The 23,402-nt window shown below is 44.9% G+C and overlaps 1 long non-coding RNA gene across 1 annotated transcript in view; it reads right to left on the bottom strand.

Moving 5' to 3' along the window:
• LOC138762641 (uncharacterized) overlaps positions 1–23,402 on the bottom strand; it is a 71,012-nt gene that overhangs the window by 5,315 nt on the left and 42,295 nt on the right. The window contains exon 2 of the long non-coding RNA XR_011357007.1: positions 21,644–21,761. This is a non-coding gene — a long non-coding RNA (uncharacterized lncRNA). The remainder of the gene's footprint in view (positions 1–21,643; positions 21,762–23,402) is intronic.

Below are 23,402 nucleotides of genomic sequence, written 5' to 3'. Positions count from 1 at the left end.
CGCTGTTCTGCGCAGAGCTCCAACAGGAGATGCCCGTTGTCGTTGCACTTGCCGACACCATGTTTGCCCAGGATTCCTGGCCAGGTTTCTGAGTCTTTGCCGACGCGAGCATTGAAGTCGCCAAGGATGACAACCTTGTCGGCTGTAGGGGTGAGTTGAATGAGGTTGCACAGATCAGTGTAGAACTTGTCCTTTTCTGCTGGTTCCGCCTGGAGGGTTGGGGCATAGACACTGATGAGGGTGATGCGACGCTTGTTTTGAAGGGGGAGTCGCATGGACATGATCCGGTCCAAGTGGCCTATCAGGAGGTATTCGAGTTTGCAGGCAATGGAGTTTTTGACCATGAAGCCTACACCAGATAGGCGTCGTTCATCCATAGGCTTGTCAGACCAGTAGAGTGTGTAGCCTGCGCCGCGTTCTTGGAGGCTGCCTACATCTGCAAGGCGGACTTCACTGAGAGCGGCTTTGTCGATGTCAAGTCTGAGGAGTTCATGTGCGATGAGGGCAGACTGACGTTCAGGTCGGTGGCTGTCAGCCTTGTCTAGCATGGTTCTGATGTTCCAGCATGTTAGCTTGAGTTTGTAAGCATCTTTTGAGGGGGAAGACGTGGAGGGGGAGGACGTGGACATGTCCTCGGGCCTGCGCAAAGGAGCTTTTAGGTGGAGTGGAGTGTGCGCAGTACTGGCCCCACCCTTTACACCCATGGTTCGTGTGCCGTGGCCAAGCAAGCTGGGACGTGGCAGCGTGGTCCTTGGGTCATAGGTTTTATATTGGAGTGGCCTCCTCCTATGCAGGTTTCTTACCTGGGCTGGAGGGGCCTGCCTCCTCTCCTAGGTCGGACCATACCTGCTCGCAAATCACCTGTGGACATGGCCTAGGTAAGTTTAATTGGGTTCTCTAACTACCTCTGAGGTAGGTCAAGGACCCGGTTGGATTCTGATGGGGTTGACCGAGTCACACCCTTTCTTACTGCTGTGTAACTGGAGTGTAAAATGTAAAAAGCGAGGGGGAGGTGCCGGCCCCGGCCTCGGTCGAGTGAGGCAGGCGGAGGCTCCAGTCCAGGCAGAAGCGAGGGGGAGGCGGTGGCCCTGGCCTCGGCAGAGTGAAGCAGGCGGTGGCCACGGTCTGGGCAGAAAGCAGCAGGCGGCGGCCCCGGCCCCAGTCCGAGCAGAAGGTAGGCGGTGGCGGCCCTGATCCGGGCAAAAATGAGGGGGAGGCGGTGGCCCCGGCCTCGGTAGAGCGAAGCAGGCGGAGGCCCCAGTCCGGGCAGCACTTTTCTTCTACTGACTACATAAAGAACTATTTTATGATATCTGTCCAAGGCCCCCCTTAAATGTACTGTGACCCCCCCACAAGGGGGCCATATGGCCCGTTGAGAATCATGGTCTAAATTGCCTTTCTTCTCATTTCTTCATACACAGAAGCTCACATGTACAGGGTTTATTCTCCAAATCATATCACTAAAGTCACATTGACTTTAGTGTCATGGTGACAGGCCCTGGAAACACAAGAGGCTGCAGATGCTGGAACCTGGAGTAGAACACAATCTGCTGGAAGTACTCAAACAGGTCGAGCAGCATCAGTGGGAGAAAAAGAATGATTGTTTTTCAGAACCCTTCATCAAGACTTCATCCCACCATTTCTGTACCAACAATTAAGCACCCATTTGCACAAATCTATGCTCATCCTATTTTATTCTCCACGCATGGATTCTACCACTTCACCTGGACAGTAGGGGCAACTTCCAATAACCAGCTAACCAATCTCACTTTGGGATGTGGGAAGAAAATGGATTAATTGGAGGAAAATTGATTAATCAGCGGGGAAACCCACATCATCATAAGGAATGTGCAAACTTCACAGACAACATACAAGGTTAGGATTGAACCCAGGCTTTGGAGCTGTGAAGCAGACGTTCTACTAGCTGTGCCACTGTGCCTCATCACACTAATCAAAAAAGAACTCAAGAATAAACTAAGGAAAGATATTGCATGGCAAGCAGATAAATAGATTGCTTTGCAAACTCTCTCAAATGTTAAGACTAGCAATCCTAAAATGCTACAAAGAAAACAGAGTTATGCCTATGGATTCTTGGACTGAGCATCAAGTTCTGCAATTTTTTTCATGGAATATGCTAATTGTAATTGCTGATATGTATTCCAATAACTCACCAGATTTTTGCTTTGTATTTGTGATTTAGTAATACATAAGTACACAGAGATTGAAGTTTCTCTCATGGTTTAATACAAGTTAAAGGTGGCTCCCCAGTACACAGCATATATTGCGACAGAATACAGATATGTTTTTGGGAGATAAATTGGGGCAAGGTTTATGAGTGTAGGTCACATGCAAACACTTTAAAACAGATCTTATTTGAAATACTAGAGCTCTGCAAATGCTAGACATATAGGCCTCACAGCCTTTGCAAAAGCTTTGGAGTGTGCCCAAGAGACTTCACTAATAGATTGTTATTTACAAAAAGGCAACAGATGAAAGAGCTTGTCAGAGCCACCTTCTGTCTGGAGGGGAACGTGCTGTTCTAAGAGGGTCATGTGGCTTTGCAAGCAGAGAGAGTTAAACAAGTGTTCTCTCAGAGAGAGAGAGAGAGAGAGAGAGAGAGAGAGAGAGAGAGAGAGAGAGAGAGAGAGAGAGAGAGAGCAAGAGACAGACACTTCTACAGTGTTACAGTCAACAACAACAGTTGGGACTGGAACAGGACAAGCTGGCAAGCTTCTGGAAAACCCCATTTGGAAGACGGGTTGTGATTTCTTCGTTCAGCCTGGTCAAAGCCCTTGTGGTTCATGCAAGAGGAGAGGACTGGCTGTCTAATGCTTCACTTCGAATAAGAGAAACAAAAAGGAACTCTATGGTGACCTGAAAGAAAGAGGCTATCATCTGGAGAACCTTGAGTGGGCAAATTTCATCAGCAAGACACTGAAGTGGCTGATGGAGTAAATCAGTTGTGGATGTCCTGGAACAACAAATCTCATTCTGAAATCTGACAAGATCCTTCCTGAGCGGTAACCATTTACCTTTCAAGCACCAAAGCCTGATGAACTTTATAAATGTTAAATTCTGTGCACAGTATAAGAATTATCTGCAACCAGTGAACTTGGAGGAATGAGAATTTGAAGAATTCCAGGATGCCATAAAAACAGCAAAATAGTTTAAAAAAATCAATTTGCCATTGTGTAAGTTGTCATGGAATTCAAAGAAATATGTGAATGAAACTATAATGATCAAATATGAGCCTTGGAGAACAAAATTGATTCTCAATGACAGGTCTTACAACTTTGACAAAAAAAAGACTGAAAAAAAAAACGATCAGATTCCAGAAACATGGTGACAGTGGCAGAAGAGACATTGTTCTTCGATTTCATTGCTCTTTAGAAATGGATGGAGTAGGTAAATGATGACAGCAATTAGTGGCAAAGTTGTTTAGATGCTAACAAGGGCAAATACAAAGTTCAACAATACAGAAATATCCAATTACAAAATAAATTCCTGCATATGTTTAAAATCGGAAATAAAGTAAATGCTGGAAATATTCAGCAAGTCATAATATTTAAAAAATACTTAGACATATAGCACGGTAACAAGTCCTTCTAGCCTACGTGCCACTGCTGCCCAATTACATCCAATTAATCTACAACTCCTGTACATTTTTGAATGGTGGGAGGAAACCAGAGCCCCCAGAGGAATGTACAAACTCCTTTCAGACAGTGCCAGATTCAAACCCCAATTGCTGACGCTGTTAGCTGTTACCACCCTGATAAAGGATCTGTAAAGTAAGGAAAACTGTGTTCGGGTGAACTAGTCTTGAATTCTTGCACTTTTACAAATTGAGTTGATGATTTCAGATTATTGTTCTGTGTTTTACCTCCACTCGTCTTTCATTTCCTTGCACAACATGTCCTTTCACAGTCAACAATCAGGATCTGATGCCCTGACTTACTGTTTTTCTCTGGGATGAGAACCATCGAAGATTAGGCCATTCAATTATAATCTCCATTGTTGATCAAGTTTAGAATAAAACCACATGCTAGGTTTGTCATTGAAGCAGTCCAAGGGCCTTAATTTTCATTCTCCATATGAACTCTTAACTAATAGAATCAATTTCATATGATGAAACCCTCCACACAAATTAAAATCACTTTGAGCAGTTAAGAACGGTGCTCAGTTGAATATAGCCATGATTAATCATGATCTATTGATGATGAAGCTGTGATGCATTTCAGAGAAGGTTCTGCAGATTTTAATTTGGACTAGAGTTCTTTGCAAGCACTGAATTATTGCCATAACCTTTTAAAGAGCGCCACAGGGTATTTTTTCCCCTCAAACCAAGATAGCAACAAAAGACTAATATTTCAAAGTGTGAAGGCCTCCAGTGGAGGTAAACCAATTGAGTTCCTCATGTACCATGCTGGTAAAATGCCAGCTGAATTTTTAAGATTGCATTTAATTATTGTCAACCTAATGTGAATTCCAGGAACAAAATGAATGTTTGATGTCTTTTCCTCCTCTATTAATAAAAGACAAAATGGTTTACTCAGACAGAGGGGGTGCCTTTATTTTTTAAAATCTCTTTCAACAAGTTACTTAATCAAGCAATAGGCTTCACTTGACGAGGTGTATGCATTCAAGCAATTCCTAATATCTTCTCATTACTTGACTTTTCTTCATTGATAACATTACAGGGTATTCATCTTGACTTTTCATCTCAAAGATCAGTCATTTTGAGAAATACAAAAACTGCAGATGCTGGAATCTTGAGCAACCAAAGAGCTGTAGGATGAACTTAGTGGGTTAGGCAAAATCCATGAGTAGAAATGTCCAGTCAATGTTTTGGCACAGGTCCCTACATTGAGATTTAAGTGCGAAGGGGGGATATCAACATTATCGAGGAATAGAAGAAACTGGGAAGGGCCAAGAGGTAATAGGATATTGGACTGTAGGTGAGGGAGGACCACCATGAGGGGGTAAAATTAGGGGGAAAATTAAGAAGGGAGAGGTTGAAGATGAGAAAGGGACAGTTGAACCAGATAGAAGTGGGAGTTACCTAAACCTAGAAAAAATTATGTTCATGCAGTTGGGTTAAAGACTTTACAGGATAGAATATGATGTGTTGTTCATTGAGTTTACATTTGGCCTAACCTTAGCAATGAATGAGACTAAGAACAGACTTATTAGTGTGGGAATATTGAAAAGAATGGTTGGCTACTGGAAGTTCAAACTTAGACCTTCAGTGTGCAGATATCAGATGAAGCAATCACTGAATCTACATTTGGTCTCACTGACTTGGAGGAGGCCATACCAAGTACACAGTAGATCAGGTTGGACACTGTGCAATGCAAAACGTATCTGCGCAGGATCTTGGTAGAGGTGAGGGAGGAGATATCAGAACAATTTCTGTGATTACATTGGGAAGACTGCAAGAGGGTAGAATGGTGGGAATCCTGGAGAGACTGATCCCTGTATGTAGGAGTGGGGAGGGGAAGATATAGGTGGTGTTGAGATTGTGCTAAAGCTGACAGAAGGGTCGGAGGATAATGTGTTAGTTGCGAAGGTCGATAGGTGAAAAGTGAGGACCAGAGGGACTCTGTCATTGTTCTGTCTGGATTGGGGGGAGGGAGGGGGGGAGATGGAATGAGGCCTGAGGTGTAAGAAATGTTTGAGATAGGGGTACTGGCTTATCAATAACAGCTTAGGAAATCTACATTTTTTAAAGAATGAGGATGTTTTGGATATCTTGGAGTGAAAGACCTCATCCTGGGAACAGATCCAGTGGAGACGGAGGAATTGGGAGAAAGAACTAGCTTCCTTAAAAGAGACAGAGTGGGAAGGGGGATAATCCAGGTAGCTGTAAGATTCAGTTTGTTATTAAAAGATGTCTGTAGAGTACTTGTCTCCTAAGATGGAGACTGAGAAGTCCAGGAAGGAGAGAGAGACATCAGAAGTAGTTACAGTAAATTTGAGGGCCAGGTAGAAGTTAGTGAAATTATTGAGTTCTGCACAGGTACAAGAGGTAGTACCAATGTACTGTAGTTGTCAATGTAGTGGAGGAAGAGATGGGGAGAGATAGGATTGGAACAGGGATTGTTCGACAAAAGCAACAAATAGGCAGGAAGAGCTGGGGCCCACGCAAATGCTCATGGTTTCACCCTTGTTCTGGAAGGAATGGGAGGAGTTAAAAGAGAAGTTGTAAAGGGCAAGGACGTGCTGTGCCAAGTGAAGGAGAGTGTTCATAGATGATGAATGAATAATACTTAATGTTATTCTGTCTGAATCAGCTCCTCAGGACAGAGGGGAGAAATGTTTTTGGCCTCGTCTTGCTTTGCATATTCCAACAATATAAGGAGGGGTTAATAACATCAGCATTTAGTCTGTGATTTTCCATCATTAATGATTCTAGGTGAGGGGTTCTTGGTTTCTTCACCTGCCCTTTAAGAATAGTCTGATTGTATCAGTATCTTTGCGTGACCATGCAATAGATTTAGAAGCAACCTGAAAGCAGTTCTTTATTTTTCCACAGAGACACTTACTGGAGCATGTGAAAGGATTTCGTGGGAGCAGAATGCAATCTGGGATCTATCTGAAGATCTGAACATAACAGCAACTATCCTAAGATTTTAAGATCTCTTGCTGCAAAATGAGTGTCAAATTTGAATGTGTGGGGAGCTCAGCTGTCCAGCGTGGGCTGGTTTAGTCATTCAGGGATAATAGCAAAATATCTAGCAGATACAACTATTCTTACCCTGCAGAATTATGTCAGAGATGTGTCACCTTACATTTGTCTTTGTTTATTGGATGGAATTTGCCTCCTTTCTTAACACCCTAGAGTGGTCTGACTACGTTTGGATCTCATTCCTATTTTTTTCTTAATTAACATGTTCTGTCAGGCATGGTGCAACCAAATCCACATTTTAACCCATTGATGTCCATGCTACTTCTGCTTAACAGAAGGTTATGGAGCACCATAGATAGTGATAGTGAGGAAAAGATGACTTCTTATCATTTTGTTCTTTGCGATCCTTCAATTTACAGAGTTAATTATATCAGCAGCCATTCTCTTGTTTATGCACCTTTGATTTCTAAATTTAATCCGATAGTCCAATGCCACAGAGTTAAGTGATCCTAGTCCATTCTAGACTGGGGCCTGTTTATTGTAGATTTTGAAGCCCTGCTCAGCACAACATGGAGCCAGGTTAAGGAGAATGAAAATAAACGTAAATTGGTTTTACTGTTCATGAGTCCTGCACGGCTAAAGTAAATGCGATTGTTTCCTAAATATTTCTCAAGTGGCCAATTCTGTATCCAATTGACCAGCTCAACCTGGATCCCATGTGATCTGATCTTCCAATCCAGCCTCCAGACCTTGTCAAAGGCCTTTCTGAAGTCCCCATGTACAACATCTATTGCCCTGCCCTTAGCAGCTTTCTTTTTGTGAAGAAACTGAACCCCTAGCCAAGAAACATTTATGATGGAAGACAACAGCTGAGTGCAGATACTGTATAATTATCCCCTTTATTTTCAGAGCATTAAAACAACAATATCGTATTTAATTCTTCCCACATTCCAGTCACCTTTTCCCTGATTCTATCACTCAGCTACACAACTGAGATCATTTACAGGGACCCAATTAAAGAGCTTTACTCATAAAGATCCTGATAATTTCACTACTTTTGTTTACAAGTTCCATCCTGTCTTCACCTTCACTTGGTCAATCTCTGACTCTTCTTTTCCTTTACTAGATAACCTTGCCTCCATGTCAAAAGGTAGACTCGTTACTAATACCAATTACAAGCTTACCGGCTGCCACAGCTATCTCAACTACTCTTTCATTTTGTCCAGCTCTGCCAAATTTACTCCAATGTGGAGTGTGATAGTACAGATTCTATCACCAATGTGTACATGTACAGATTGTAGTGTAGGATGACTGTGATTGGCTGAGAGCATAGCCACGCCTACTGGCAGGTCTTAAAGGGTTGCTCCTCGCCAGACCAGGACATTCTGGACTGGTCGACCTACATGTGATATGCTCCAGTCTTTTAGTTAATAAAAGCCTTGGTTTGGGTCAATAAGTCTTTGGTTCTTTCGACACACTCTACATGGAAGGCTTTCCATTCAGATGCCTATGAAATGACTTTCATTTTCCTGAATGGTGACTTCTCTTCCATCATTGCTAACAAAGCCCTTGACCCCTATCACATTCATCTGTACTTACACCCCCTCCCAGGACAGAACAAGGATTGCCTCATTCTTGCCCTCCACTCCACCAACCTCTGCATTCAACGAATTGTTCTCTGCAATATCTGCCACCTTCAGAGAGATTCCAGACCCAGATACATCTTCCCTTCTTTTCTTTCACCATTTCACAGGAACAGTTTCCCTGGCAACATAATGTCCCCAACAACCATCCCCCCTTCTTACACTATCAATCGCAGGTGAGGTGAGATTCATCCTTTCACCTCTTCCTTCCCAATGTTCAGGGACCTATATAGCATTTCCAGGTGATGCACTTCTTCCAAAGCAGTGCACTTTATTCATGTTAAACAGAGAAGACAAATGCAGGTTGGGAGATCACTTTGCAGAACACCACAAATTGAGGCTAAGCCTTCTGTTGCCTGCCATTTTAATTCTCAGTCCCTGCCAATCTGTGGTGTCCCGTACTGTTGCAATGAGATCCAATAGAAGTTTGAGGAACAGCTCCTCATATTCTGTTTGGGGTTGGTGCAGCCTCTGGTCTCCATATGGATTCTACAAGTTTGGGTAATTTAATTTCTCTGTCTGAATCGGGTGCCTATCTGTGATTTTGGCTCAGTTTGTTTGCTTTAATTTTCCTTTTTATTTCTCTGAAAATGGGGACACGTCCAACCTAACCTGCAGGTCTGTCTTCCTGCTCTACATTTTGAAACTCCTATATTATTTAGTCTATGTTCTAACTTTCTAACTGCTCCCATTCATTCATTGACTAAATAATCTTATCTTGGGCGTATGCCCACTGTCATAGAGTCAAACAACATGGTCATTTGGCCCATCACATCTGTACTGATTGCCGATCATCCATTCTCATTCCATCTTCCAGCATTTGACTCATCGTCTTCTATGCCTTGGCAATTTAAATGCAGACAATGACTCTGCTTTCATCATTCTCTTTGGCAGTGTCTTCTGAATATTTACTACCATCTGGGGAAAAAGAACCCACTCAGATCCCCTCTAAATCTCTTCCCCTTAGCCTAATCCTCCTGTTTTATTTACCTCAAGTAAGATAAATTGTTCCTGCATTCCACCGTTTCTATACCTCTCCTGACCTCAATCAGGTCTCCTGTTAACTTTCTCCTCTTCAGTTCTCAGGTCTCTCAACATAACTGAATGGTCACCCTGGTTCTACCTTATTAAGAGACATCCCTCTTCCCTCATCCTCTCTGGAGCTTAATGAGCTTCGTTTCTCTCCTTCACAGTTCTGACTAAATGTCTTTGACCTGAAATGTTAATTCTATGTCTCTTCCCACAGACCTGACATGCTGGGTATTTGCAGAATTTTCTGTTTTAATAGGCTATCAATACAGACGGGTTGGTGATGTGAGAGGAGAAAGAGGGAGCCTGAGAAAACTTACAGAGATGCAGGAAGAGCATACAAACTTCACTCCAAGAGTACTGGAGGTCAGAATCAAACCCAGATGAGACAGCAGCTCTGTCATCTGTGCCACTGTGTAATTCCTCACCCCCACCCCCAAGTATTTTTGGCCTTAATCATTAACTCTTTTACTGCCCTGAGATGCAGTGCTGTCTGTATATGAGTGCTGTCAGGATTTTCTGATCACTATATTTCATAGAACATTCTTTGGTTTTCCAGTTTCAAAATGCCCTCCTTGATTTTTCAATCTCCTTCCTTCATTGAAGGTAAACGTTCTATTATTGGAATGTAACATGCATGAAATTCTTTAACTTTGCCTACCATAATGAAGATTGAGTCTGTCACTTTGTCAAGAAATGAGGCCCCAGCAAGGAACGAACTTACATCCCCTGGTTTACAAGGCCAGCACTCTAAGCACTGAACTATCAGAACCTCTCTGAAGCAAATTAACTTTGACATGTGAATCAGTTGTTATTTCATTTCTTGACTTGGCTGTGATAAATCTGTATTTGTACTTGCAATGAAGCACACGCAACCATTCAAGGGTAATGGTAATAGTACTCCAATATGAATAAATTATTCATTTACTCAGTTTGAAATTCTAATAAATTGCACATTTTTTTTACACCAACCCCATTCACACCTCTCTCCAATCCTGTTCCTCCTGCTCACTTTCCAAGGTTAACCTGAAGACTTTAGTACTTCATCGAGATAATCTGAATGCTCCTGTTATTGTTTGTTTGCAGCATCATATGGATTTCAACTGATACATCATCTGATTTGCATTTTAATTACTTTGATTATTTCTTTCACATTGAATTTCTCTGCCTGAACAGCTCATGCATAAAGTGGCTTTATCTACGACTCTCTAAGGCCAATATGAAAATTCTCCCATCCACAGCAGGATCTTAAAAATGAGCATCTCCCACTTGGCTCTAGATATAGAAAGTATTGCCGCATTTCCCCTCTCCAATCTGGCTATTCTGTCTAATTTCCAGATAGCCAGTTCACAAATGGAAGCTTTTGCTCCAAGTTTAAGTACTGAGAAAATTCTGGGTGAGCTTTTGATCCTTGCAGACCATAATCCTTCTCTCCATCTCTCTTTCCTCTCCATAGTCCTTCACATCCAGCTCTTCCAGAACTCCGTTTAGTTTCACAACTCTGAGCTTCCTTCTGAATATGATTTGAAAAATGGTGTAAGGTTGCTACCACAGGCTAAATATATTAGACAAATTACTTATTCTGAGGAACATATCTTTCTGGAAAATATTTCTCCAAATTGGCTATGAGAGAAAATGAAATTTCAAGTTGTTTCACATCAATTGTTTTGATTTTATTTCATCAATAGTGTCAATTAAAAACTGAGCTTCAATTTTCTCCATTGGAGAGTTAGTTATTGAAATTGACATTCTTATTTTCATTAGCCTCTCCATTGGTGACAATGTGCCTTAATATCAAATACTTTCATTGTACTTGTGTCGATAATAATACATTTTGGACAATTTACTGCAAGTTTTGAGGAGTCAGGTAGGTGGGTCCACTTGGTTGGGGTTTGCTCGTTCAGGGCCGGGAAGACAAAAGAAAGGATGTGGTGTTTTTGCGTAAGATTATGTAAACAAGTCATTTGGTCAGAGGACATTGTGATGCTAATGTAATATTTGGTAAGGGACACTTATGGCATGTGCTGGAACACAACAGTATTGAAGATAAACTTCATAATGTACCACAATCGTCAGCAAGAAACAAAAATCTTGATATTAAAAAAAATGGTTTTATCTCACAAACTCTGTGAAAACTCCATGGCTGCAAACAAATATGGCAAAATATAATATATATTGAGCCTGAAACATTAAGTCTTATGACTGGGGGCTCAGTAGTGCCATTCAGCATGGGTCAGATCAAAGGGAGACAAACAGAGCTTGAGGCAGCTGTGCTTGCCTAGCAGGTGCCAGCACTTGTTACTAAACCTGCACCAGCTGATTTTTAAGGCAAAATGAATGCAAGTGAAACTGGAACCCTTTTTACACTGACATGTCAAGCCAGGAATAATCCCCCTTTAATATGCCTCACCTACCTGTATAAACATGTCGAAGGCGGACTGGTGGATAATTTCAACCTGTCTTTTATCTGTCAAGCAAAGTAGTATCAGAGGCGGAGCGGGCCGAGGGTAAAAGGATGAGCCTTGTTGCTGGATCCAAATGGGAAAGGAATGTGACGTCCTGCCTCTTTTGATCTGGGAAGCCAGCTTGCTGTGTAAAAGGACTCAATGACCCAGCATTTCTTCTGTTTTGTGTGAACAAGCAAGCTGGCTTCCAGAGATGTGTCGTGTATACGGCAATAATGCGGGTTTTTGGTGTAAAAAATGTATGTCTTCAAATCGTGAGACAAGCTGAGAATACAACTGCAAACACAGGGCATTTTGAGTAATGCCGCATTGTTTTGATGGGAAAAGAGAAAATGGCAACTTAGTCACAAACAGACCTCTTATGCAGATGGGGTGGACAGCCTGTAAGGAGAGGATGGAAGACATTTTCATGGCCAATAATTTTCTGAAGCTGAGTCAGTGCTGAACAGGGAAAAGCAGTGAATGCTGGAGTGAAAGATCAAAAAAAAAATTTCACTGATAAGAGGCTACAAAATGAATTGAATATAAGTCACTCTGCAAACAGCCAGATTTCTCATTTACAGAACTAGTTCAGGTATTTACAGGATAATTCAACCCACAACCATTTGAGTCAGTGGATGATTTTAAATTCAGTTCATTACCAGGGAAAGCTGGGAATCACTAGGTGCTTTCAAACTGCCTTGTAAAATGGGGTTAACCCCAAAATTTGCCCGGTTAGCGCCCCACTCACAAGGCAGCTTGAAAGGATCCAAGCTGGTCAACATTGTCCAAAGCCAACTGGGTCCCTGCCCTACCTTGGAGGTGTGATAGTACAGATCTATCACCAATGTATATAGTGTATATAGTTACAGCATCTAGACTGTGCTTACAGCGATTGGCTGAGAGCTTAGCCACGCCTACTGTCTGGGCCTAAAGGGATGTGTCCCTAGCCAGGTCGGATCATTCCGGACTGGTCGGCCACCTGTGAAGAGCTCCTGTCTTTTGCTAATAAAAGCCTTGGTTTGGATCAACAAGTCTTTGATTCTTTAGCCGAGCTCTACAATTTTATTAGCAAAAAGAAAAAAGAATTTTTTTTGAAAGGGATGGAGCGTTTGACTCGGCCAGAAAAACTTGATATCGACCCATAGTCAGCTACAGCCTTCAAAGCCTTTAAGTTCTGGCTGCTGAACTTTGAAAACTTCCTGAGATTCATTCGGGTGGAGGAGGATAGCCAGCGTCTAACAGCATTGCTGTCTATGGTGTCCTTGAGAGTCTACGAGAACATCCAGGATGAGACCACTTACATCGCAGCCATAAAGGAACTGAAAGAACTGTATGATCAACAGGTGAACAGAGTTCATGCCCGGTTCGTGCTTGTGTCGAGGAAGCAACAGCCTGGCGACCTCGTCCGGGATGCCTATGTGGCCGGGCTCCGACCGAACGAAGTGAGGCTGCGCTTTCTCGAGCAAGGGGTAGAAAAACTAGAGGACGTGGCCCAGATTGTGATCACAATGGAGGATGCAGCCTTAAAGTCCAACGAGTTCTTTAGGGACTGGACCCCTCGTTCTGATGTGAGTAGAGTGCCCTTCTACCCTTCTACCCTGTCGGCTGCTGCACTTCCCCCTGCGAACCCAAAATGTTATTTCTGCGGGAGGGACAAGCACAGCAGAAAAGCCAGGTGCCAGAAGTGCCTTAAAAATGGCCACTTTGCTGCAGGTCTAAAATGGCCGCCAGCAAACACAGTGCCTCGTGTGAAGCCCAACCGCCACTATCCCATTCAAACTCTTCTTCCCCAGAGGTCTCGTCCAATGAGAGCGAGGGCTCCCCTGCATGGCAACGCCTGATGTCACGGAGACGCCGAACCCGGAAGGGGCAGCCCACCCTTGCAACCATGGTGTTGGCCCGCCTCTCGCCCCCGTGCGGAACACTCGACCCGGCCTCGGTCCCGACTGTGGCAACCGCTGCTGCTGCCGCCGCCACAGACACCCCCGGGGCCGACGCTACTGCTGCTGCTGCCCACTCCCCGTCTGCCGCTGCCTACGCTGCTGCCGATGCGGCCACCACGACCGACTGGGGACCTGCTGCGGCCAACGCTACCGCTGCTGCTGCCCGCTCCCCTGCTGCCGCCGCCTACGCCGCCGTCGGTGCGGCCACCACGACCGACTGGGGACCCAACCGCGAGCAACTACAAACCCCACTACTTACCTTTCATACGCCGACGCCGCCACAACAGCACTTCCGGGAGGTCCTCCAACCTGCTCCTCCAGCGTTGACTATGTTATGACGCCATTCCGTTACGTGATGTCATCCTGTTGCGTGACGTCATCACACAGAACTCCCCTGTCAACTGGATCAGTGGCTGCTTCTATAACACTAAACCAGCAATGCTCTCATCCCCTCACTAAAGCAATGGAACTGATTAAAGTGCATGGACACTACACCAATTGCTTATTTGACTCTGGGTCAACTGACAGTTTTATCCGGCCAGATCTGGCCCTCCGTTGGGGACTTGACATTATCCCCACTACCCAGAGGATCTCATTAGTGACGAGGTCGCACTCGACCAGGATAAAGGGGTATTGCATCGTCACACTGGAAGTACAGGGCGTAACGGTCACCCACTTCAAATTATTCATCCTTCCCCAATTGTGCGTCCCAGTGTTGCTGGGATTAGACTTTCAGTGTCAGCTCCGAACGGTGTCCCTACACTTTGGGGGACCCATGCCCCCCTCAGTCTGCCATCGCCTCAGCCCCGAAGCACCCGAGCAACCCGCCCCTGTGCCCCAGGGCCAATCCTGCGGCCTTTCCACACTCCAGATTGCCCCGCCAGCATTCTTCGCAAACCTCACCCCTGGCTGGAAGCCTGTGGCCACAAAAGTCGTCAATATAGTTACAAAAACAGGCAATTCATTAGGAGTGAGGTGCGTAGATTGCTGGATGAGGGCGTCATCGAACCCAGTTCAAGTCCCTGGAGAGCCCAGGTGGTGGTTGTCAAGAACGGGGAAAAGCTGCGGATGGTGGTCGACTATAGCCAGATCATTAATCACTTCATGCTCCTGGATGCATACCCCCTGCCACGCATCACGGATGTGGTGAACCAGATCGCCCAATACCGCATATTCTCCAGCATTGACCTACGTTCGGCCTACCACCAGCTCCCGATTCGCTGTGAGGACCAACCATTCACGGCCTTTGAAGCGAATGGGCGGCTGTATCAATTTCTCAGGGTACAATTCGGGGTCACGAATGGTGTTGCGGTCTTCCAGCGGGAAATGGACAGGATGGTGGACCAGAACGGGCTAACCGCTACCTTCCCGTATCTGGACAATATCACCATCTGCGGCCATGACACGCAGAACCACGACGCCAACCTAGACAAATTTCTTCAAACTGCCCGTCGGCTGAACCTGACTTACAATTTGGACAAGTGTGTCTTCCGGACCACACGACTCGCGATTCTAGGTTGCGTGGTGGAGAACAGGATAGTCATGCCAGATCCTGACCGCATGCGTCCCCTAATGGACTTACCCCCCCCCATACCCAGAAAGCGCTCAAATGCTGCCTGGGCCTTTTGTCATATTACGCCCAATGGGTTCCACACTACGCCGACAAGGCGCGTCCTCTTATCAAGACCATCTCCTTTCCCCTCTCGACCGAAGCCAGAGCGGCTTTCGATCGAATCAAATCCGACATCGCCGCTGCGACGCTGCACGCGATCGATGAGTCTGTCCCGTTTCAAGTCGAGAGTGATGCATCCGACTTCGCCCTAGTAGCCACCGTAAACCAGGCCGGTCAGCCTGTAGCCTTCTTCTCCAGAACCCTCCAGGGTCCAGAGAGTAGACACTCCTCGATCGAGAAGGAGGCCTAGGCCATAGTTGAAGCGGTGCGTAGTTGGAGACATTACCTCGCTGGGAAGCGCTTTACACTGTTGACTGATCAACACGCGGTCTCCTTCATGTTCAGCAACACCCAGCGTGGTAAGATAAAAAAACGACAAAATCGCCAGATGGAGAATCGAACTCTCCACCTTTAACTATGACATCCTGTACCGGCCTGGTAAGCTCAACGACCCGCCTGACGCGCTCTCCAGGGGGACGTGCGCCAGCATACAGATGGACAGACTCCATGAGGCGCTCTGTCATCCAGGGGCACTAGGTATGCCCACTTTGTGAAGGTGCGTAACCTACCCTACACAGTCGAGGAGATCCGCTCCATGACCCGAGCCTGTTCGGTGTGCGCTGAATGCAAGCCCCACTTCTTCCGTCTGGATAACTCCCACATTATCAAAGCCACCCGCCCCTTCGAGCGTAGACTTTAAGGGGCCCCTACCGTCGACCAACCGTAATAATTACATCCTTACGGCCATCGACAAGTACTCCCGCTTCCCGTTCGCTGTGCCCTGCCCAGACACCACTGCCACCTCAGTGATACAGGCCCTTCACAGTATTTTCGCCATTTTCGGGTACCCCAATTCCATCCACAGTGATAGGGGGTTCTCATTCATGAGTGCAGAGCTGCAACAGTACCTTCTGGAGTGTGGTATCGCTTCAAGCAGGACCATCAGCTATAACCTATGCGGTAACGGCCAGGTCAAGAGGGAGAATGCCACCATAATGGAGTGCGGTTACACAGGCTCTCCGGTCTAAAGGTCTCCCCACCTCTCAGTGGCAGGAGGTTCTCACTAGTGCCTTACACTCCATCCACTCCCTCCTATGTACTGCAACAAATGCCACCCCCCACGAAAGGATGTTCCTTTTCCCGAGGAAATCCGAATCAGGAACCACTGTACCGGCATGGCTCATCGTCCCTGGCCCTGTCCTTTTGCGATGCCACGTCTGGCACTCAAAGAACGACCCCTTGGTCGACCGAGTGACTCTACTCCTCGCGAACCCACATTACGCCTACGTTGAGTTCCCAGACGGGCGGGAGGACACTGTTTTGGTGCGGGATCTAGCTCAGGACGCGGTAGACCCAGCAAACCCCCCAACCCAACCTTCCCCAACTCTTTATTCCCCAGGCCCCGTGCCGCAACAGAAGGACCAACAGCACCCCAACGACCAGGGCCACCCTGCCGACAACACGACACGCCACGAATTGAGCGAAGGAGCAGTCGCACCCGACGAGCCCGCTGGCGACACCACTCCAGCGACCCCAATCCTGGCACCACAGCAGTCACGCGGATGGTCAGACTCCCTGACCACTACAGTCCTTAACCTATCCCTTCCTTTCATTCTCTCCCTCGTTTTTTTGTTTTTTTTTCCAGGATCAGTTCTCCAAGAAGGGGTGAATGTGATAGTACAGATCTATCACCAATGTATATAGTGTATATAGTTTCAGTATCTCGACTCTGCTTACAGCGATTGGCTGAGAGCTTAGCCACGTCTACTGTCTGAGCCTTAAAGGGTTGTGTCCATAGCCAGGTTGGATCATTCCGGATTGGTCGGCCACCTGTGAAGAGCTCCTGTCTTTTGCTAATAAAAGCCTTGGTTTGGATCAACAAGTCTTTGATTCTTTCGACGAGCTCTACAGGAGGTAGTCAAGGAACCCAGTTAAACTTACCCAGGATGTGTCAACCAAGGGAAACCACAGCTGAAGTGTCTGTGGTGATTGGGAAGAGAGAGGGTCGCTGCCAGGGACTGGGGTGGAGGGGGGGGGGTGAGTGGTTGCTGCCATGAGGGGGAGAGACAGGGGCCACAATCGGGGGGAGAGGGGTCACTGCCATGGGGGGGTGAGGTCAATGTCACGGGGGTTACAGGGGTGCCACGATTAGTGGGAGAGGGGTCACTGCCGCGGGGGGGTTGGCTGCCGCAGGTTGGGGGTGAGTGTGATTGATGCTGGGACGGGGACTGACAGCTGGTGCGGGGGGTGGTAGGGGACAGGAGAGACTATTCTACGTGATGCATCAGTTACCACTTCGTCTTGGGGTTGGGATCTCCCTTAATTTACAGGTTGGCAATTTCCTGGGGCTATTCCCCCTTCAGCTTGGAGGTGTTGGAGGTACCTTTGCCTCATTAATCACACCTGGGTCCCAGGAGGGCTACCTGGATGCTGCAGCTTAAAAGCACCTACTGAGTGATTTTGTCATCATACTCACAGACCTCCGACGTAATTGTAACTTCCACATTTTTAGATTATTTACTTGGAGACTGATTTGTGTGTTGTCTAAGAGGTAAGATGACCCAGTCAATGCCATTACATCAGGCCTTGTATTTGGTTTGAGACAGAAGGCAGCCAAGAGTGGCAGGGAATTCCTTCCTGTGCCAACCAAAATGATACAGTAGCTTCGACTCAAAGGACAACCTCCAGAGCATTGGCTCAGAAACAAAAACAATCTCATGACTACAAGTGTCTCATATCATTTTCATGGACACACGACAATGAATGCTCATGTAACAATTCTTAAAAAGAGACTATATTCTAATCATGTCAGGGAATTAAGACAAAGCAATACTTTCTCAAATAAAACACAAGGGACGTGTTCATTATTGTGTGCTTAATAACAAGTCGAGTCGGTGGGTGAGGTAAACCACAGAAAAGACTTTACTAAACACAATCAAACATGATAAACAGGGTAGGGAGAGAGAGAGCCCACAGTGTGGCATCTGCTTCCTGCTAGTTCTTGATTCAACTAACAAGCCCTTGCGGAGCTCACTGTTGCAAGTATGGTGGCTGCAATGCAATTGTAGTGGGTGCAGAGCAGCTGATGGCAATGGCTGTCTACATCCCTTTTCTTGAGTTATCCCCTCCCCACCTCCCGCATGGTATAGTGAATGCATAAATAACTTTCACGAGTACAACAATATATACATTCAAACCAGTTCAGTCCTGGTATTTTGGGTTGGGTTTACAGACAAACCCAGAGTCCATTTTATAATAGCACTCTGCTGATGTGGAGACTTGTCCTGATTGTCTCCACTGTTCAGTCTCATGGGCATTGTCCATCGTCTCTCCTGTGGTTACCAGGGGGCTCATGTTGATCCTGGCCTCACATTCCAAGTCCAAAAATGCCGATTTGTCTGGGATGGGTTGATTTGGGGGTGGCTCTCTTACTTGGAGGATGTGTCATCTGTTCCTCCTGTATATTTTCCCTCTTGAACGAACCAGGTATCACCTGGGTTCCTGGCATGGTTCAAATTGTTCCATCTTTCTCAGCTGGTTAAATGTCCTAAGTGACATGACATTGCATTATTATTTGCCACTGCTCAGGTCAAGCTTTAAAGCTGCCTACCTTTTTATACATGCTAGTTAGATGAGAGAGAGAGAGAGAGAAAGAGAGAGAGAGAGAGAGAGAGAGAGAGAGAGAGAGAGAGAGAGCCCATAGCATGGCGGCTTCTCCCTGCTAATACTCGATTCCACTAGTGCACCCTCGTGGTGCTCACACATGCATAGCGTGCTGTTGCAAGTACAGAGGCTGCAATGCGATTGCAACAAGAGCAGAGCAGCCAACGGCAGAGACTGTCTACAGGAGAGAAGGCAGTCTTGAATGCAGAATAAGCATAAAGAGAACATACGAACTTACTGGCAACCCTAGAGTCCTAATACAGAAATTCTAACAGTGGAAGCTTCCAGCATACCAACACTGATGACTACATTATTTATAGTACCATTCACAACTTTTGATCTAACTAGTTTGTATAAAAAGGTAGGCAGCTTTAAGGCTTGACCTGAGCAGTGGCAAATAATAATCACGTCACATCTATTAGGCAACACCTTCTTCATTAAGAGAGAATGTAGCATGTTCCACAAATTTTCTATTGGATTAGCCATGGTATACAGCCCAGCATCAACCACCTGGGAGGGCAAGAGCAGTTACTATTAACCAGTAAAATACAGGAATTTGTCACATGATAATATCTCCCAAAATGGTTCTGAAGAATGTTTCATTGGAACAGCCCTCAGATGAGGAATTTGTCCTTGTTAAAATATGACTGTTGACAACAGACTCGCCAAGGCAAATAGCGCCTTTGGAAGACTACACAAAAGAGTCTGGAAAAACAACCAACTGAAAAACCTCACAAAGATAAGCGTATACAGAGCCGTTGTCATACCCACACTCCTGTTCGGCTCCGAATCATGGGTCCTCTACCGGCACCACCTACGGCTCCTAGAACGCTTCCACCAGCGTTGTCTCCGCTCCATCCTCAACATCCATTGGAGCGCTTACATCCCTAACGTCGAAGTACTCGAGATGGCAGAGACCGACAGCATCGAGTCCACGCTGCTGAAGATCCAGCTGCACTGGATGGGTCACGTCTCCAGAATGGAGGACCATCGCCTTCCCAAGATCGTGTTATATGGCGAGCTCTCCACTGGCCACCGTGACAGAGGTACACCAAAGAAAAGGTACAAGGACTGCCTAAAGAAATCTCTTGGTGCCTGCCACATTGACCACCGCCAGTGGGCTGATAACACCTCAAATCGTGCATCTTGGCGCCTCACAGTTTGGCGGGCAGCAACCTCCTTTGAAGAAGACCGCAGAGCCCACCTCACTGACAAAAGGCAAAGGAGGAAAAACCCAACACCCAACCCCAACCAACCAATTTTCCCCTGCAACCGCTGCAATCGTGTCTGCCTGTCCCGCATCGGACTTGTCAGCCACAAACGAGCCTGCAGCTGACGTGGACTTTTTACCCCCTCCATAAATCTTCGTCCGTGAAGCCAAGCCAAAGAAGAAGAAAATATGACTGCATTTTATTAAATATTTGAGTACATTACTCAACTTAAATCTGGGTAGATTTCATCCAGATCATGCCCAGAAATTCATCCTTACATCATTTTGTAATAGTGAATGTTGAGATTGGAGTTAAATAATTGTGCAGCTTCACCACATTGTTTTTGGTCATTCGCATCATTCATCTGAATTAAATAATTTAAAAAAACATCATTGGTGCCATTATGAGTGTGATTTGTTTTTCTTTATTTCCTCCCAGTGGCAACTACTTCGCAATATTTGCAGTTCTCCCACATCCACAAAATTACTGCAGTCTCTCCTCCTTATTTCTACATATTTTCATGGAACTGCATAAATCACTGACGTTTGAATTGCCATGAATATATTCCATTTCATCAACATGAGGAAAGACCCTTCAACTCAGCTTGACAAATCGTGGACAATTTCACATACCCTTCTGGGAATATTTCTTTCCATCCTGACAGTGAAATAAGCAAAGCTTAAGGGCTGTTTGCAACCCTAACCCTGGTATCTTAATAGGGCCTTTTCATATCCCAGCCATTCAGGAACCATTATGTCCCACTTAGCATTTATAGCAGCTCTATTTGTCTTTTTGCTCATAACCTCACTTGTGTTCCTTGTCACTGATTAAAATTTTTTCCTTATAACACAAAAACAGAAAATGAGACACTCAGCAGGTCGAGCAGTATCTGTCAAGAGGAATAAATCTCTCAATACTTCAGTTGTTTATCGCTTCACCTTTTTAGAACCCATGTTATTTTCATTTTGATGTTTGTTTACACTGTTTACAAGCATTAACATTTTTATTTGGGAATTAATCTGCATCTGTAAGGCTCTCTGGGAGACAAAATACACCAGGTTTTACTTACTTTCAATTTTTCAGATTTTATTGTTGGCTTCCTTCATTCACTGTACAATGTTTAAACCATAATGCAGTTGACAGCAATGTAAATGATTCTGATCCTAAATGAATGGGCACATTTACTCCCTTAAATCAGCTGCAGGATTTTGTCCTGAGATCTTCAATATCATTCCTGAATGAATGGGCTCTGACCATTTTGGGCAAAATAGCCTAATTTAGAGCCATAGGACCTTTATGATTAAACCTTGTATACATTATTTGTTATGCTGTTGACATTTGATCCTCAGTCAACAACTGTTTCTAGCAAGTTCTAAAAGTTTACCATGATCCATGTAAGTTTCTACATACCCTCCAATGAGAGATGGAAATTCCCTCCAATCAGCTTTGCAGAAATGCATCATCCTCTGCGTTGATAATGCCTTCTCCACAACAGCAACGAATGCTTTTGTAGAACCCAAATGCTGTCCTGCAAGAGGATTGAACAATAAGATTAGAAGTCCAAGCCAATGAGAGAAAAAAATTACAATTCTGCTCTCAGCTCTTTCAGTTGAATGTTTCACCCCTTTCTTATAAATTGTGGGTTCATAAAATGTGGCTGGACTCAGGTAGGTGAGATATTGAAAGGCAAGATGTGTCAAGCTGCCAGTATTCTGTCTCAAATTATAACTTCAGACAGATGGAACAAACAAAAGTGGAGAGGGTGTGTTCTGGTAGTGTTATATCCTCTGAGGCAAGCACCTGTATCTCCTGTATTAACAATGCAAGTCAATAGGGACACATATTCTTTGACAGATAACAGAGGGGTATTTACTGCCAGATGTCATTGCCTGAACAAGAGATCAGCTTACTGCCAGTCTCTTAATGAGGCCAGATTTCACCCTTAAATATTTATATTTGATGTCAAACAAGAAATGAAAGATGGGCTCCAGCTGATTGAAAGATTAATAACCGCTCATGCATTATTTAAGCAGATAATTCAGCTCTGTTGATTTGGGATGAAAAACAGCCAGCAGATTTCTATGATTATATATAGCCATAACAAAATATAAAGCAGTTTTAAAGATCTAGCTACTTAAGTGGAAAAGGATGTACTTCTTCGGGATAATCAGCATGGCTTTGTGTGAGGAAAGTCCTATCCCACAAATTGGACTGAGTGTTTTTGAGGAGGTTACCAAGATGACTGTTGAGGAAAAGGCAGAAGATGTTGTCTACATGGACTCTGGTAAACAATTTGACAAAATTCCTCTTAGAAAGCTGGTCCAAAAGCTAAACTCACATGGGAACTACGGTGAGAACGTAAACTAAATCCAAAGTTGGATTTATCATAGAAGACAGGAGAGTGGTGAAGGAGTGTTCTATGTCTGGAGGTCTGTGACCAATGGTGCTCTAAAAAGGATCTCTGTTGTTTGTAATATGTATTAATGATTTGGAAGAAAATGTAAGTGGCCCGATTAATACATTTCTAGATGACATATAAATTGTAGGATAAAGGATACAGTGGAGCTATCCAGTAGCCTCTTTAGTGGGAGCAGATCTTCCATTTACTCTTGCTAAGATTAGTAGACATACCTTCAATCCAGTACTTAAACATACATTATGGATTTGGTTTCAATTTCAGAAGTTCTTTGACTTGAACATTTTTATTTTATCTAGCACCATTTCTCTTAATTTTTTTTCAATCATCTATGATTGATCAAGCCTTCTCTTTTTGGAAAGTTAAAGGAATTGTTTCTTTTTCAGATTTGTTTATAGATGGTAGTTTAATGTCTTTTGAACAATTATCCAATAAATATAATAGACCTAAGTCACATTTTTTTAGTTTCAAATTCTTTGGCTTGGCTTCGCGGACGAAGATTTATGGAGGGGGTAAAAAGTCCACGTCAGCTGCAGGCTCGTTTGTGGCTGACAAGTCCGATGCGGGACAGGCAGACACGATTGCAGCGGTTGCAGGGGAAAATTGGTTGGTTGGGGTTGGGTGTTGGGTTTTTCCTCCTTTGCCTTTTGTCAGTGAGGTGGGCTCTGCGGTCTTCTTCAAAGGAGGTTGCTGCCCGCCAAACTGTGAGGCGCCAAGATGCACGGTTTGAGGCGTTATCAGCCCACTGGCGGT

The sequence above is a fragment of the Narcine bancroftii genome, chromosome 5 (genome assembly GCF_036971445.1).
Source record: "Narcine bancroftii isolate sNarBan1 chromosome 5, sNarBan1.hap1, whole genome shotgun sequence".
NCBI lineage: Eukaryota > Metazoa > Chordata > Chondrichthyes > Torpediniformes > Narcinidae > Narcine > Narcine bancroftii.
This window is presented reverse-complemented; position numbering and strand designations above follow the sequence as displayed.